At 37.3% G+C, this 16,871-nt stretch overlaps 1 pseudogene; it reads right to left on the reverse strand.

Moving 5' to 3' along the window:
- Window positions 1-11,297: 11,297 nt before the first annotated feature.
- LOC105741706 lies at window positions 11,298-12,590 on the reverse strand (annotated as a pseudogene).
- Between the last annotated feature and the right edge of the window lie 4,281 nt (window positions 12,591-16,871).

Raw genomic sequence — 16,871 nt, forward strand, 5'->3', positions numbered from 1 at the left:
TGTTATTAATACTTGTTTGCATTTCATACAGTTTACAATCATTTTGGCAAGTGGGAACGTGTGAATACTACAGTTTGTTTTTCTAATCTCTTCTCTTTCCCTGCTCCGATACCTTCCTCCTCAAATTCTCTATCCCAATTTTCATAGTTGTTCAAATTGTTAGCCTCAAATCATGTTATGACACTATGACATATAATATTTGCAAAAATTGAAGCTATTTGGTTCCTGTATATGGCGTATCTCTTTTTTATTTATTTCCCCTTGCCCTCCTCCTCAATCCTCACCATTGTTTCCTTAGACTTCTGAATTGCAACAGATCTATTGCCTTATTCCCTTTATCTATCCTTTATTATTTTGTTTATTTATTCTTTGCCTCACACCAGTGAATAATCTCATACAATCTTTACTCTTTGTGTTTAATTTATTTCACTCATCACTGTATTTTCCACATGTACCCATTTTCCTATAAGTGCCTCAAGTTTTTCCTTCTTTGTACCTGAGTGGTACCCTATTAGACCATTTTTCTTATCCAGTTATCTGTTGCTAGGTATATGGGGTGCTTTCAGGATTTAGCTGTTATAAACTGTACTGCTGTATACAGTATGCATGTATTGCTATAATGTAGTGTATTAAGTTCTTTAGGCAAGATACTTAGAAGGGAAATATCTGTATCAAATGAAATTTCAATTTCAGTTATTTGAGAAATCTCTACATTGATTTGTGTAATAGTTGTACTAGTTTGCATTCCCATCAACAAATTAGGAGAGATCCTTTTCTGCCACAGCCTCATCAACAGTTCTTATTGTTTGATTTCTTAATCATTTCCATTTTTCCCAGAGTAACACAGAGTCTTAGCATTGTTTTTATTTGCACTTCTCTAGTGGCCAGAGATGCTTAACATATTTCCATATGTTTATTGATCACTTGTATTTCTTCCACTGTGAGCTGTCTGTTTATTTCTGTTGCCCATTTCTTGACAGGGTCTTTAGTTTTATTGGGGGGTTAATGATTTTGAGTTCTTTATATGCTGTAGGTGTTTGTTTTCTCACTGAGAAGTAGCTGAAAAAGATTTTTCCCATTGTATAGGTTGCCTCTTCATTATAATTGATTCTTTAGCTGTATAGGAATCTTAGTCTGATGTAACTTCATTTCTTGATCATTGCTATTATTTGTTGTTCACTTGAGGTTCTGTTTCAAAAATCCTTTCCTACATTTATGTCTTCAAACACTTTACCCTATTTTACCTCCAAACAGACTTCGTGTTCCTGCTTTAATGTTCAGACCTGTGATCCATTTTGATTTTAGTTTAGTATGTGATGAGAGGTAAGGCCCAGTTACAATCTTTTGTGAACAGATGCCTGTGGGGAGACTAGACAAGAAGATGAAGGCTAACTGACCTGTGAGCACTAAAGAGAAAGGTGGTAAGAGTGTGTCTCAGTTACTCCTCTCCTTGATAGGACAAATACCCGAGACTCAAAATAATGGAAGGAAAGGTTTATCTAGTTCACAGTTACTGGAGGTTTTAGTCCAAACTTAGCTAGCTCCAAGGCAGACTAGCACATGGCAGAGGGCTGCAGTTCATGGCAGCTTCCAGCAAAACAGCAAGAGTAAAAGGGAAGAGTAACAGCAACAATGGCTACAGAGAAAGAGTATGTCTCCCTTATGCTGCATTCAGACTATCTACCCCAGGTTGGGTGCAATACTCACACCCAGAATCCCAGCAGCACTCACACTCATAATCCCAGTGGATCGTGGGTTAACCACAAACTCTAGAAGTCTACTCCATGATTGCATGAGGCTTTGGGGGGACAACTAGACACAACCATAACATTCTGCCCATGGATCCCTAAGGACTCATGCACATCTCTTTAGGCAAAAGACATTTTAGGCCATCTCTAAGAGTTGCCAAACTCCCAAACATTTCAGTATTACTGAAAAGTCCAGGTCATAAGTCTCTTCCAAGATCTAAAGCAAACTCTTAGCTATGAGCCCCTGTACAAATGAAAAGTTGAACACTTCCAACATTCAATAGCACAAAATAAACATTACTGTTCTAAAAGGTGCAAACAACAGGGAATGCAAAGCACTGGGACCAACACAAGTCCAAAGTCTAGCAAGGCAAACATTAAGTCCTGTAGTTCCATGTGGAACATCTGCAGCAATCTGTGGCAGATTGTGAGCTCCATGTGGCTCTTCCCCTATGGCACTCTTAGAGGTAGCTCCCCAGGCTCCTGTCTTAGGTTGGCTTTGCTCCCTCTTTACTGTTTCCTTAGATGATCCACGTTCCTGACTTTCCCAAGCTTCTGGGATTTCCTCTGGATAGGCTTCTCACTTACAGCTTTTATACATTGCCCTCTCAGGGGCATACTGCCTTGCCTCCCAGGCCTTCTTCTGAAACCTAGGTGGAAGCCTTCTTAACCTAGGAACTCCTACATTCTGAATGCCCTCAAAAACAATGCCACATGGATGATGCCCAGGTCTGCTGCCAGCTGGAGCAGTAGCTGGGCTTTATTCTTTCTTGGATGTAGGAGTCAAATGCCTGGATCACTGAGTTCTCTGACCCTGATTCTGAGGAGCGAATTCTCCATGCCAGCACCATATTGGAACCTGGCGTGGCTACTTTCACCATTCTGGAACATGATGCTCTATGGCTTTCTCCTCATGGCCAAGTCCCTCTCCCTTGCATGCTGAGGCTGCAAAGAGTGGAGACCAGCTGCCTTCAGTGATGCCTTCACGCCAACCTTTGCATTCTCTTGTTGGCAATGGAGATCCTCTCAGTTCTTTCTTTTCATTCCACAGCTTTATTGGAGATTCCTTTCTGCCCAAACTCACAACATTTTAAATCATCCTGCTAGACTCGTTGCTCTTCATTCTCAACATAAATATAGCTCAATGCCACCAACAACAGTCATGCCACTGCCTCAATATTTGACTACTTTGAGATTTCTTTTGCCATATTAATTAGTCCACCATGCTTAATCTCAGTCTCAGGCAAAATCTCTAGAAACAATCAAAATGCAAACAAACTTTCTGCCATTTTGTAAAGTAAATCATGTGGATTTCAACAACCAGCACCATCTTTCTTCCTAGAAGAAACCTCCCTAGCCTGGTGTTCACAGGCAGGATTTCTATCAGCCTTTTGGTCTTCTGAGCTCAGACCACAATCTCTCATACAGGACAGGCAAAGCTATTCCAGTGCTTCTCTTGTAAGCAACATCTCCAAACATTTTCTATCTCTTCCTATAAACCATGCCCAAAAGCTCATAATCCACATGGTCAGGTTTAGCCACAGCAATGACCCCACTCTCGGTACTAAATTCTGTCTCAGTCACTCTTCTCTTGTTGCTGGGACAAATACCCAAAACTCAAAATTAAGGAAGGAAAGGTTTATTTAGCTCACAGCTACTGGAGGTTTTAGTCCATAATCAGCTGGCTCCAAGGCAGACTAGAACATGGCAGAGTGCAGCAGCTCATAGCAACAGAAGGAAGCAAAACAGCAAGAGTAAAAGGAAGGAGTAACAGCAACAATGACTACAGAGAACAAGTATGTCTCCTCATACAGCATTTAGACTACCTATCCCAGGGTAGGTGCAGTACTCATACCCACAATCTTAGCAGTGTTTACACCCATAATCCCAGCAGGATGTGTATCCATAATCCCAGTAGATCATGAGTTAATCACTAACTCTACACATCTACCCCATGACTGTGTGAGGCTTTCAGGGGACAACTCGACACAAACCGTAACAGAGTACATGCTGATGCAGGATGAGATCCTGTGGTTCACATGGCTGTATACCATGCATGTTGGGAGGCAAATGATTCCTGCTTTACTCTGAACGCTTGTGTTCATGTCTAAATAAAACCAAGGTATGCCAGTCAAAGGGATAGTAGAGCCTTCTAATCCCCTACATTTTAACATTTTTTTTTTTTTTTTTGTATTTCATCTTTGCTTCCCCTTGGTCAGCTACAAGACATCTGGTTTTCATAGCCACACTTGTTGAATAGGCTGTCTTTCCTCTAACAAATTGTTTTGGCCTCTTTGCCAAAAATTATACAGCTGAAAGTGTCTGAAGAAGTTTCTGTATTCTCTGTTTTGTTCCATTGATTTATGTATCTGTTTCTGTTCCAATATATATGCTTTTCATTGTTATTATTTTGTAGTATAGATTGAAGTCAGATATTAGTAGACCTCCTGTTTTGTTATAGTTGCCAACATTGGTTTTGCTATTCTGAGTCTCTTCGGGTGACATATGAATTTTAGGATTGCTTTCTCTAGATTTCTAAAGTATGCTATTGATGTTTTTGTTCAAGGCTGCATTGAATCTGTATAACAGTTTTGGGACTGTGGCCATTTCGATAGTATTGGTTCAGTCTATCCAGAATCAGGGGATATCTTTGAATTTTCTGATGTCCTCTTGAATCTCCTTTTAAGAAGGTTTTCAGTGATTTTCTACTTAGTATGATGATTTTATGAAATTTGGCAACTGGCGATTATCTTGAAATGAAGACTGGTACCTCCTCCCATACTTATTTTCCCCATGTAGCTCAGCTGCATTAATTCCTGACTGCCTTAGCAATTCCAAATTTCAATATTGTGTCTCCAGTCTTAGAATGTTTACTGAGGTACTTCTGCTTTTTGGGGGGTAGCTCTCATGACTTCTGTAACTTTTATCTTGTGGCAAAAATAAAACACCAGACCTTTTAGGGATGAAAGAAATTACAGATATAGGCCAAAACAGATCTTCCCTCACTTTCCTATATTTTTATGTTTTCATGGATTGTAACTGTATTGAGTTATGACACATGGATGCTGTAAACTACCCAAGAATGGTCAAACCATGAGTAAGTAAATATAAAAATATGTTTTCTTCTGTACATTGTTCTTCAGTAAGTGCAAACATATTACAATAAACATAGGAAGGTCATTATAATTATGAACCCTTAAAATTACATTAAATTAATCACAATAATCAGTTTGATTGGTAAGAATTTTCTTATGAAGTAACATATGAAAGTATGACTGATTCTAGGACTTGAAATATGTATAAATACAATGACCTTGAGGTTTTTACACAATTTCACTGTTGGAAAAGTTTCCTATGCCATAATTTGGAAAAATTGTTTTGAAAAGTCTCACAGTTTCAAACCTTCAATCATGAAGCCTTTCTTTTCTGAAAGGCTTATCAATACATATTTGGCAAAAGTGATTAATAAGAAATCCACTCTGATTTATATTTACATGTATATTAATTTTTGAGATTTAATATATAGATAAAACCTATATAAAATATAGATATAACAATGGAAAGTTCCATTTTCTTAGCATCACTTAGACACTTTTACACTTGAACACAATGGCTATATTTCTTGCAAATAAATATTCCTGTATCATAGATTTTTCAGTGTTCTACCAGCATGACTAAATTTGTAGTAACACAAAATTAGTTTGATTTCTGTTCCTTTTCTTTTTTTGACTCTGCTCAAGATCAAATTCAGGATCTCATGCACTCTAGGCAAACTGTAAAACACATAGTTATTTCCTCAACCCTTTTTTGACTTTTCTTGATTAATACATTTTCTCACTTGTTTTTCATTTCTCTATATAATAATATAATATAATACTTATGTTATCATAGTTCATGCTTCCTTCAAAAACATAATTATTTGTCAACAATTTTAATCTAGAAATATTATTAAATGTCAAATAGTACATAACCTGTAGAATTTGTTACTTGGATTATGTTTATGGCAATCTTTTAAAAATATTATTATTGAAACACAATTTCCTATTTCAGTTTAATGTTATTCTACCTGATTCGAATTAGTACATGAAAAAATCAACCAAAAATACACAAAAAAAAATTGAATGAAGATATTTTTAAATAACTAAAATCTTTAATTGTATGAAGTGCTCAGTGTTTCACTTGGGAATTTGGATGTAAGGATTAGTAGTGCTTCTTAAAGAACATTGGTCTGATCTTGTTAAATTAATGATTTCTGAAGTGAACTAGAGAAACAATGATATTAAAAATCATATGAAAAGAAGCATGGTGTAGTTTTGCTACACTATTGCATAGCTTTTGAAATTATATAACAAATTTTTCATCTTAAACTGTTTTAAAGAACAGACTTGCCAAGCTACATATATAATCACAGAATCACAGCAATAAAAGAATAATATGTTTATAGATATCTATATCAATATAAAAATGACAGATTTCCTCTCATATTTGCAAATGAAATTAAGTGAACTTTAATTTAGGGTTATATGTCACATTTATTTTTATTTTTCTTATTTATTTATTTTTTAAATTTTTATTCATTTTAATGAGAAATAAAGATAACATCCCAATGAAATAGTTTCAAAACAGGTTAGTAGGACAGTTACAATAATTAACACATTGCATATTGTCATCTTCCTAGTAGTTATACTGAGGTAGTTATACTGAGGACAAGATGAAGACATGCTATCTTCTCCGAGCAATAGTAGTACAAACTTTTATTCTCAAAGAACTAAGAAAAAGTAGCTGTATATCTATCCTAACTCTCATGTATATATATTATATACATATATGTATATTGTTTTGCATATATATGTTTTGTTTCTTTTTTGTTTATTTCTCTCTCTGATTTTCTTTTTCACAGCAAAACAGTCCTTTACTTTCACTTTTGTGAACCTAGTCACTGTTGACACTAGGTTGCTTAGCAACTAATAGCTAAACTTAACCAGACAGGATGACCATCTCAGGTAACTTGTTTACTTTAGGCACTGGGCTAAGTACCACCTCCACATATCTGATCAATTTTGCAGCTTTGTAGATCCCAAAATATCCCCTTTTTCGTTTTGTTTTTTCAGAGATTGGTGTTCAACTGCAATTAGAGAAGCTGTATTTTGAGCAGTCTTTAAAGAACCTTTTAATACTTGAAGCCAGTCTAAATTTTATAGGTACCTGAATTCAGCAAGATAACCCAATATAGTCCAATAGTCTATAATAGTAGGAGGTTATCAGCAGAACTAGAAATTGTCAGAAGTGCTTGACTTGAGCCTTTTATAGCTCAGCATATTAATATGGTATTACTTTTTATACTATATAATTATACTTTCCTTCCTGATGGTTAAGACCAAGTTAAAGCAAGAATTATATAAGTAAAAATGTAACTTTTGTGTTTGACAAGGTCAGCCAAATCTCAGGATTTACCCTGAAGCTATGTAAAGCACTTTGTGGATCTTTTGTCAGTGTCAGCCATGTGGATGAGTCATGGCTATTCCTTGGCCAATTTGCTTTCTGTGAAAGCCTGAGAGAATGTTTTCTCTCCATGTGACTCTCCTTAGGCACACTCTACATCATTAATAACTTTCCTCTGTGGCCCCATAATCTCCTTGTTCAGAAAATTAGGGACAGTTACAGGGTGTCCCAGCACAGGTTCTCTTGTGTCCTGAGTCCTCAGAACTGACCTTGAATGGCTAGAGCCAAAATACTGGCTATCCTTTTAGCCCCTTTATTTATCTAAGCTTTGGTCTGTAATCTTTAGTTGCTAAACATTCAGAAGAGAAGCTTAATGTTGTTATTACCATGTAAAAGAAACAGTTGAGTTTAATATCACTGTATGTCTGAATATCAAATATCTTGGACATAACATGTAACTGCTATTTTCAAACAAGCATACATATTATAAAATTGAAATACCTATAGAATGTGAAAAAAGACAATTGCACATATTTACAAAGAGATTTAGAAACCAAACCATACACAACATTGTAGCAGTATAATCCTGCTACGTTCCTTATTGCTTGAATTTAATTGCATTCCTTCCTCTTTTTGATGAGGTTAGCTAGGGCCTAATCAATTTAATTTAATCTTTCAAAGAACTAGCTTTTTTATTCACTAATTCTTTGTATTGTTTTCTTCATCTCAATTGCATTAATTTCTGCTGTAATCTTTATAATTTCCTTCCTTCTTTGGGTTTTGGGTTTGGTTTGCTCTTCCTTTACTAGATATTGGAGGTGCAGCATTAGGGTTTTTTTTGTTCCCATTCTGTTTCCCTAATGTGTGAGTTCACAGCTATGAATTTCCCCCTAAGAACCTCTTTCACTGTACCGCATAAATTCTGATAGCTTGTTCTTGAAATTTCATTGAATTGTAGACATTGTATAATTTCTTGTTTAATTTCATCTGTAACCCATTGGTTGCTGAGGAGGGTGTTGTTTCATTTGCATGTATTTATGGGGTTTTGTGGTTTCTTTTGTCATTTAATTCCAGTTTAATTGCACTGTGGTCAGATAATATGCATTGGATAATTTCTGTTTTCTTTCATATACTTAAGCCTGACCTATGAACTACTATGTGGTCTATTTTAGAAAATGACCCATGTGCAGCTGAAAAGAATGTGTATTCAGATGTGGTTGTGGGGGAGGGCACTCTGTATATGTCCACTAAGTCTCTTTGTTCAAAGGTCTGGCTCAGTTGTGCTACTTCTTTGCTTATTTTTCGTATGCTTGACCTATCTTTTCAGGACAAGAGGTATTAAAGTCTCTAGTTAATATTACAGTAATGGATATTAGAGTTTTCATGTCCATTAATATTTGTCTATATAGTTGGGTGCACCCCTATTTGATGCATATATGTTGATGACTGTTATCTCTTCCTCTTGTATTTTTCCCCTAACCAGTATGTAGTGACCTTCGTTATTTCATTTGATCATTCTTGATTTGAAGTTCAGACTTTCTGTGAACAGGATTATTACTCCTGCTTTTTTCTGAGGTCCTGGGGCATTTAGTATTGTTTTCCATTTTTTGACTTCAAGTTTATGAACTTCTTTATGAGTTACATGTATTTTTTGTATACAGCATATTGTTGGATTTTGCCTCGCAATCCATTCTGCTCATCTGTTTCTTTTAATTGGTGAATTGAGTCCATTTACATTAATGGGTATAATTGAGACATATTGCCTTATGATTGACATGTTATTTACATGCTGTTGTATACCTCTGTTTTTCCTGCATTTAATCGTTTGCCCTGTTCGGTGGGTTCTTTCCATCTCATTTGTGGATTTGTGTTCATTTTGTTCCCTCTCTAGGATATCTTTTAGTAGCCTTGTAGGGTTGGCTTTGTTGTCATGAAATTCTTCAGTTGTTTTTGTCACAAAACATTTCACTTTTCCATTGAACTTCAAAGAGAGTTCTGCATGGTATATCAGTCTGAGTTGGAATTTTTTTTCTTGCAAGACTTATAGTCCTTTGCTCCATGCTGTTCTTAACTTGATGGTTTGTGGAGAGAATTTTGCCATTATTCTGACAGTTTTCCTTTAAATGTGATCTGTTTCATTTCTCTAGTGGCTTTTAGTGTATAGTTCTTGTGCTGGTTTCTGGGATCTTGACTATTTACATATATGGGTGTGATTTTAATTGGGTTGATGTCAATTGGAGTTCTATATGCTTCGGTTAGCTGAATGTCAGATTGTTTCCCCATACTTTGGAAGTTTTCTGCTCTTAATTCTGCCCATATTTATTTTATATCATTTGTATTGACTCCTTCTTTCTCATTGAGACCCATTTGTCTTACATTGTTTATCTTTGCATCATCTTGCCGATGATGAATTATTCTTTTCCTGCATCCTAGTTGTTCTTAAGAGATCTTTTCTTGCCTTTACACTAGCTGCAACATTGGCTTGAAGATCTGAAACTCTATCTTCACTCTCATTCAAATGCTTTAGCTTACTCGTGATTGAGGTTTTAATCTTTGTATATCTCTTTGAATCTGTTTCATGCATTCTATTTCTTTCCTATATTTTTCATTCATGGATACCATAATTTTTTTATTCTCCTTTATTTTTTTATCAGTGTATCCTTTATTAGCACTTAGTAATTCTTTCATTATAGCTATCATTTCTTTTCTTTTACTTCAGAGATTATTTCTGTTCTGATTTCCTCTGTACATTTCTGCAGTTGTTTCTTTACTTCAGGTGCTATTATTTCAGAGATTGCAGGTATGTGATTTCCAATTTCTTCTATGCTGCCGTCTCTTGCATTTGTGCTGTGTAAGCTTGGGGCCTGAGAATACAATTTGCTCCTTCTCTTTGTCTTCTTGTATAGAACTGTCCTCTGACCTTTGGTGTAGATCTTTTGTGCAGCTATTACCTTAACCCCTACCAATATTCTTCTCCAAGAGCGATTATGTGGTCAAAGCAGTTACTGTTTTATATTTACAGAACCACACTTAGGAACACTAATAATAAGTAGTGATATTAGCAGCTGACATACTTTTGTAAATAATAGGTTTATGTTTTATTTATTTATTTATTTTTCCCATAATTTTATATAGAAGCAAATAGCAATGAGACAGTTTCAAACCAAATTGGTTTCAATAATTAGCACATTGCATACATTTTTCCTTGTGGTTAATTGCTGTACAAGATGAGGACATGATATCCTATTTACAAACACTATTAGAACAAATCCTTCTATTCATTAAGAGAATGTAACTGTATATCTATCCTAACCATTCTGAATACACAGATACTGGGTTTATATTTTAGACCATTAGAGCAAACATTATGTCTGCATAGGTAAGCAAATATTAAATATCACCCAGGTTACCTGTTGCAACCTCTCTCAATAAAAACAGAGAGAGGATCATCTCATAGATGAGGGTCTAGCAAAGTGTCTTTGCTTACCAGGTCCTGATCTAACAAATTTGAACTTGTCCAGTGATACCTGACTTGGGTCTGCCTGCTGTGCTCATCTTTTTCTTGCTGCAGCCATGGAAGTGAACCCACTGTGCCCCTCTGGTAAGATGTTCAGCTCCCAGATTAGCTGGGTGGATCTGGCCTGTAGCCTCTCTGCATGAAGTTCTGCCAGCAAGGTTCCACACTGGGCCTGTCTGCTGGTGGAGGTCCCCATGAGTGCATAGATGGTCCCACACATATGCCGGGCCTGGGTGCTTGCTGGAAAGGGATCCGGGGAGCGGGTGAGGAGGCCAAAGGTCTCACTCATATGCCAGGCCTGGGCTCTGGCTGGAAAGAGGTCCAGCGAGTTCCAGAGAGTGTGCCTTGTTACTTTTAATATATTGTACCCATTTCAGTTATTATAAACTATCACTTACTTTTCATTTATTACTAATAGCTCTAATACAATATAAATACAATAATATATTTATGTTTCTTTGTTATTTAGTATTGTGCATTTTTTATTATCAGATTTGAAATAGCCAGTTCTTTTATTGTATTTATTTATTTGTTTGTTTATTTATTTATTTATTTATTTTGTGGCATTAACAGTTTTTAGTATATGCCCCCTAATTCAGGCTCTGGGGCTTGCCCATGGTGCTCTTGATGTATAGGGACTGGATGTTTTGCCAAATCTTCTTCTTTTGTATTTTTAATTTTACTTGCATTTATTTTATTCTTAATGTACTCTAGTCCCATAAATTTTTGTTTCTTCAGTTTTTTTCTGGGATATCTTTTTCATCTGTGCAACTTCTTCCTTTAGTTTAGGAAAAATTTGTTCTTTTCCAGTAAGGATCATCTCAATATGGCAGGGGGAGCTCATGTATGGATTAATCTGGCCATGAGCTCTATAAGTACAGTGGTGCACCTTGGGTGCTTTGTTAACCTGGATATGTTCAGTAACTAGAGAATCTACATCTAAACCCTTAATTTCAACATCACTCTCTGAAATTTTAAGTATGAACAGCAAAAATTCAGCACTCCTTTTGGGCCACTGACCCTGTGTCCAGCCCCACTGTTTGGCCTGGGCACACCTACCAACTCCATAACTGTAATTCCAAAATGGCACACATTGCTTCTTTAATGTGACATCCTTCAGATACTTGGTGACCTTTTGGATATGCATACTTTTGATGGCCTGGGAGGTTTCATGCATGCTCTTAAAGAGAATGTGAAGATTTGAGCCTCTTGATTTGCATGATTTCATGAGGCTTTCTGGGTCGAGATAGTAGTGAACCATTTTCCCAGGTCACCTCAGGCTGCTTCTGCCAATTCTTCTTGAGCAGTGACACCAGGAAGTTGACATCCAAATGGATATTGTACCCAAGCTCGTCATCTGTCGTCTTCACCTGACCTACAACCACAGCCAGACACAGCAAATTCTTCATCTAGAACTTGATTGTGGACTTCACTTCATCAACTTTGGCCACCATGTTTTTGTTGTGGGTCAACAGGGAAGGGAACTTACCAGCCTTATTGAGGCTATGCCCCAGGATTCATGGTATATATTTGGTCAGAGACTCCAAGGCCAGAAAGGCATCATACTTTTTGGCCAGCTTTTGAACCAGATTCTTATTCTTGTTGAGCTTCTTCAGTGCCTCAATGTCCATGTGGGGGATGTTCATGGCCTTGGCCTTGTTGTAGTGCTGCTGGTGCCCCAGGACACAGACAGAGAACTCAGGGCAGGGAGTGGACTTCAGCCTGACAGTGCTCAAGAAGTGCTTTTCCTTCTGAGCCTCATAGTTCTTCTAGCTGATCTGCAACTCCACAATCTCTAAAATCTTCTAGCACTTGAGTTGGTTCCCATGCAAGACCTCACACACCTTCTTGTATAGGGTATTGCAGGAGACTTGGCTGCTCATGATTCCTTGCACTGAGAAAACCAGAAAACATCCAGTTTTTCCTACATTATTATTTGGTTTAGCAGTAGCTGCTATTGCAATTTTAATATATTAAAACACTTAATTTTCCAAGATTGGCTTTGAGTTTATAGAACTCAAAATTATAATGTGAACAATTAAGCAATCTTTCTTGTTTCACACACAAAGAGATTTCACATCAACATCTTTCTTTAAAATATAATTGAATTAGGTAATTAGAAAACATTTTCTTTTGTTTATGTTAGAAGAATATTCTAATTCGGGAAAAAGTATTAATTATGACAATGATATTATAATAAAACATGAACTTTCTGAAGGTTCTCTTTCCCTGTACTAAGATATCATTGAACATCAGTATTTATAATATAACTAAGAACTATAAAACTAAAGTGCCTTGATTGAATTTATGGAGCAAATGAATTATAAAAATGAGGAGGAAAAGGCTTTAAAATGAATTGCTTTCTTTGTGGTTAGTTTCATGCTAATGCCTTAGAAATATTAATATATTCAATATTATATTTCTACTTTAAAATATATAGATTTGTCCTATTTTGTAAGTGATGAAAATGGATCCTGGATATAAGATAGATAGCTATGTATATGTATATTGTGTAATTAATGTGAAATATAGAGATGGCTTTTCTTTTTATTCTTACTATTTCATAGAGAAAATTCCATGTGTAGAGAAGTATTCTGGTTACTTTTCTCTTGTTGCTGGGGCAAAATACTCAACACTGAAAATTAAGGAAGGAAAGGTTTATTAGGTCACAGTTTGTGGAAGTTTCAATCCATACTTGGCTGGTTCAAAGGCAGAGTGCCACACGACAGAGGGCAGCAGTTCATGACAGTGGAAAACAGCAAAGAGCAAAAAGGAGGGGCAGCAGCTGAGGCAGTTAGCTAGCCTCTTTCCCCTTCTTACATTGTAATGCAGATTACCAATGATAGCACAGGTGTAGCACTCACATCCATAATCCCAGCATTGTATAATGGATCAATCACAGACTCCAGAAGCCAACTCATGAATGTATGAGGATTTGGGGGGGGGACAACTAGACACAAACCATAACAAGTAGCTTAATGGTCTATTGCAAGACAGATAATAAACATCAGTATAAATATTTGCATGACAGCTTTGGCTTCCCTCATCTTCTTAACCTGTAGTAAGGAGCAGCCAAACACACATACTGATGTATCAGACACAGAGAAAATTCTAGGTTGATGTGCAACAGAAGCTTCACCCATTCATATGGTATTGTACTCCTTTGATCTTTAAGATTGATGATATAGACTTATCTTTGAGCTTTGTTCTGATAAGTCCAGTCTTACTGGTTCCTCCTTCTATAGAGCAACTGTGGAGAATCCAACTAGTGCCTCCATATATCAAGTTTCTTTGTCCTTTTGGCCAGCTACTTGAGTCAAAGGAGACTTTTTTTATTCTGTTATTTTTGGTCAGGAGATACCATTTCTATGCTATCCTTACTTCATCTATAGTTCACTGTGTGGATGTTATGTTTCACTTTTTCATAGTTAACTGGAGATCAGGTCATAAATTTTAGTACAACTTTATTACAAACGAATTTTCAGTCAGTTCTTAAGCTTCCTGCTCTGAGTCTGACCTCAGCCAGGTTCGCTCCATCAGCTGGAGGCCATTTCTGTGCTTCAAATAGGGTGGCCATGCAAAATGAAGATGGCAGTGTTCATTTAATTGCAGAAAACAGTGCATATTTTAGAGTAAAATGACCAAAATATCAGGACATACTTATACCAAAGCTTGATTGTACATATACTTAAAGACTGAGACAACCATGAAAAAAAGTATTGTTTGTAGAAATTCAACTTGAACTGATCAGTGTGTACATTTATTTGTTAAATTGAACACCCCTGGTTTCAGGCCCAGAGGCAGTCTTAAGTTTTTTTAAGGGAGTTTGATGTCCATATTTAAACAGTCCACAACTCTATCTGTTCCAGTTCCAGTTCCACCTTGTTTTTTGCTTGTTTTGTGTTGGGAGCTACTGAAGCTGAAATTGACCCTATGTGGCAGTGCAAGATAAGACCTCATTGCCTAAAGTAGTCAAGTTTCCTCAGTCTTGAGAAAAACATCCTGTCTGGACATTGTGGTCTACTAGTTGCTAGGCAACCTTCTGACTTTCAACTCTGTAAAGGTATAAATAAAGGCTCTTACCATTGTTCAGGGGCTCTTTTAGCCAACCAGGCAAATGGGTCATTACCTAACCCAGCTCTTGTCTTCTTGTCTATCTTTTCCTCATCTCTGCCACTGTTTCTCCTTAGGTACAATGAGTCACACTGAGAGACCAACAGATCCCTACATTTGATGCCCAATCAGGACACCAAGTATGAGATAAACATCGGCAGCAGGAACACTTCCAAAGAACACTCATAAGAGAGGGAAGTGATTAGGTTAAGGCCAGTATTCACCACAGGCATGCATTTGTACTGGCATATTGCATGTAAAACTTAGGGATGGAAGATCCTTATGGCCAGAAATGCATTCACAAGGGCCAGAAACAGGTTTATTAGGGCCAGAAATAGGTTCACTAGGGCCAGAAATGGGTTTACTAGGGCCAGAAATGGGTTCACTAGGGCCAGAGAGATAAACAAGCATCAAGTGAAAAACTGGTTTTAGAGAAGCCAAAAAGGAAAGTTATATTGATTTATCAAAGGGACAGAGTTTCAAGAGTGATAGATATTTATAGATGTATATAAAAATGTTTATTGTTGTCTTGACTCCTTTATTTGTTTTCCTTTCTAAGGCCACCACAAAGGACTTAGATGGAGTACTGTTTTATAATCGAGTTTGAAATGGGACAAGGAGTGTAGAGCAAAAGTACAGCAGATAGAGTTTAAACACTTTAGCTTTGCTCAATTAGATAAAAAAGAAATACAAGGGACAGCAAGATAGTTCAGTGGACTAAGTGCTTGCATTGGCAAGATCAGGTAAAAGCATTGTATTCCTGGTCCTGCATGCTGCACAGGCCCCACCCCTGGGGTACACTGAGCCATGCATCAAGTCTGGGCATGGTGGTGCAGGCCTGTAATCCCTGTGCTATGCAGGCTAAAAACAGGGGGCTCACTACAGATCTGTGCTGTGTAGTGAGACCCTATACCAAATACACAATAGAAAAACAAAAACCAACAAAGTTATTTTCTTTCTTGATTACTTATTTAATTTTATTTTCTGTATTTAGGGCAGGGTCTACAGGGTGTTCAGGGTCTCACTACCTAGATTGGACTCATAGGGAGTCTCATGTTTACAGCCTCCCAAGTACTGGGATTACAGGCATGCACCACTACTCCCAATCTCAATCTCCATCTCAGCGCACCATTGGGGGCAGGGATGGCACAGCATTCCCGGAATGGAACCCTGGGAGCTGCACTCTGACTAAGCAGATGCTTCAGTCCATTGAGCTATCAGGCAGTCCCAAAACTGTTATTTTAAATAAAGAGCAGTTGGTTCCAAGTGGTGTGGCACTGCTTGTGGGGAGGGGCACAAAGTGGGTTCGGGGGGACCCTGAGCTCTGCTCCTAGACAGACACAGAGGGTATTCCCCAGCCACCTGCATGTCTGTTTGCCCCATCCACCACAGAGGTTGGGCACATACCATCAACAACAGTCCAGTACGCCTGGTGCTAAGTAGGAGGGTCATGACTATGGCTTTCTGTGGTCTTGGCATTGGCTGTGCATGTTGTCACCACTGAAAATTTGTTAGGCTCAAGATACGATAGTTCTTTCCTGGGTAAAAGCAAAACATGCATCTCTCAGAGCCAGAGTAACAGCTGGCACTCACGAGGCCTGCTCACAGAGGCCATGGCTTCAGAGTCATAGGTCTCTTGAATCTTGGGGAGGAGAAGTGAGTGTGAGACAACTCGTTCCAGGTAATAAGACACTAAGCTGCTGCTAACAGCTCTCCCAGCCCCAAGGCAAGAGCAGCAACCAGACACAGAGCCTCAGTAGGAAGAAATCTCCAGGTTTTACTTGGTGCCATCAATGCTGAGTACACAGAGAAAGATCAAAGTTATAATTCAATCCACCCAAACCATTGTCTAAGCCACTCCAGACTCTTGTCTCACTCAATTAGTAGTTTTTCCTTTGATAACATTTTTAACATTATTAAAAAAGAAATATTGTGTTAAAAATAAAATTTAATTAATTGAAACAAAAACATTTTAAAGGGCTTGTCAAATACAAGTGTGGATGACCTCCAAGTAAGGCAGTTGCTAAGGTGCTGGGTTGCCCAACTGGAGA

The sequence above is a fragment of the Octodon degus genome, unplaced genomic scaffold (genome assembly GCF_000260255.1).
Source record: "Octodon degus isolate 3935 unplaced genomic scaffold, OctDeg1.0 scaffold00020, whole genome shotgun sequence".
Classification (NCBI taxonomy): Eukaryota; Metazoa; Chordata; class Mammalia; order Rodentia; family Octodontidae; genus Octodon; species Octodon degus.